The 2,004-nt window shown below is 37.8% G+C and overlaps 1 protein-coding gene across 2 annotated transcripts in view; it reads left to right on the forward strand.

The window, feature by feature from the left end:
* Positions 1-2,004, forward strand: part of LHFPL3 (lipoma HMGIC fusion partner-like 3) — a 568,449-nt gene that overhangs the window by 280,438 nt on the left and 286,007 nt on the right. The gene's annotated exons all lie outside the window — the stretch shown is intronic.

A 2,004-nucleotide genomic window follows, 5' to 3' on the forward strand; every position in this document is an offset into this window, starting at 1 on the left:
CTTCCTTCCTTCCTTCCTTCATTCCTTCCCTCCCTCCCTCCCTCCCTTCTTTCTCTCTTTCTTTCTTTCTTTCCTTTCTTTCTTTCTTTCTTTCTTTCTTTCTTTCTTTCTTTCTTTCTTTCTTTCCTTTCTTTCTTTCTTTCTTTCTTTCTTTCTTTCTTTCTTTCTTTCTTTCTTTCTTTCTTCTTTCACTTTCTCTCTTTTCTTTTCTTTCTTTTTGAGATAGGGTCTTGCTTTGTCACCCAGGCTAGAATGCAGTGGCACAATCACAGCTCACTATAACCTCAACCTCCCAGACTCAAGTGATCCTCCCACCTCAGCCTCCCAAGTAGCTGGGACCACAAACACGTGCTACCATGCCTGGCTAAGTTTTTAAAAATTTTTCATAATGATAGAGGTCTCACTATGTTGCTCAGAATGGTCTCAAACTCCTGGGCTCAAACAATCTATATGCTTTGGTCTTCCAAAGCACTGAGATTACAAGAGTGAGCCACTGTGCCTGGCCAAAGAACCTGTCTTTTACTTGATTTTTCCCCTTAATAAGTCAAGTAAACATATATACCAAAAGTCTATACACAAAATGTAGAAAATATTTATTCACATATATGAGCTGGCTCAAAATAATAGATTTTCTCTAATAAGTGTAAAAAACTTTGGCATATCTTCTTCAGATTTACAAAGATGATTTAGAGAAACTGAGTGGCATGTGTCTCTTTAAAAAGTTATTTAAAACATTTGTACTAATGCTATCGTTTTCCCTCAAAAATATTTTCCCCTAGCAAATAAAGCATTCACAATCACTCCATTGATCATTCTTCTTTAAAGATTGTCATTGTAGTTCTACAAACATTTTAAATAATCTCTCAAGTCTAGCCTTAGACTAGAAAAATAGTTCTAACAGAAGAGTTTAAGTATTTGCAGCAACTGAAACACAAGCACCTCAATATGGACAGTTGTCCTAAATTCAGTTATTCAGCTGCATTTTTTTATTATACTTTAAGTTCTAGGATACATGTGCAGAACGTGCAGGTTTGTTACACAGGTATACATGTGCCATGGTGGTTTGCTGCACCCATCAACCCATCATCTACATTATGTATTTCTCCTAATGTTATCCCTCCCCTACCCCCCAACCCCCTGACAGGCCCCAGTGTGTAATGTTCCCCTCCCTGTGTCCATGTGTTCTCTTTGTTCAACTCCCACTTATGAGTGAGAACATATGGTGTTTGGTTTTCTGTTCCTGTGTTAGTTTGCTGAGAATGATGGTTTCCAGCTTCATCCATGTCCCTACAAAGGACATGAACAGAGAGCCAAATCATGAGTAAACTCCCATTCACAATTGCTACAAAGAGAATAAAATACCTAGGAATACAACTTACAAGGGACGTGAAGGACCTCTTCAAGGAGAACTACAAACCACTGCTCAAGGAAATGAGAGAGGACACAAACCAATGGAAAAACATTCCATGCTCGTGGATAGGAAGAATCAATATCATGAAAATGGCCATACTGCCCAAAGTAATTTATAGATTCAGTGCTATCCCCATCAAGTTACCACCGACTTTCTTAACAGAATTAGAAAAAACTACTTTAAATTTTATATGGAATCAAAAAAAGAGCCCATATAGCCGAGACAATCTTAAACAAAAAGAACAAAACTGGAGGCATCCCGCTACCTGACTTCAAACTATACTACAAGGCCACAGTAATCAAAACAGCATGGTACTGGTACCAAAACAGTCTTATAGACCAATGGAACAAAACAGAGGCCTCAGAAATAGCGCCACACATCTACAACCATCTGATCTTTGACAACCCTGACAAAAACAAGAAATGGGGAAAGGATTCCCTATTTAATAAATAGTGTTGGGAAAACTGGCTAGCCATATGCAGAAAACTGAAACTGGATCCCTTCCTTACACCTTATACAAAAATTAACTCAAGATGGATTAAAGACTTAAACGTAAGACCTAAAACCATAAAAACCCTAAAAGAAAACCTAGG

Source organism: Colobus angolensis, unplaced genomic scaffold (assembly GCF_000951035.1).
Source record: "Colobus angolensis palliatus isolate OR3802 unplaced genomic scaffold, Cang.pa_1.0 Scaffold74, whole genome shotgun sequence".
NCBI classification, from domain to species: Eukaryota; Metazoa; Chordata; class Mammalia; order Primates; family Cercopithecidae; genus Colobus; species Colobus angolensis.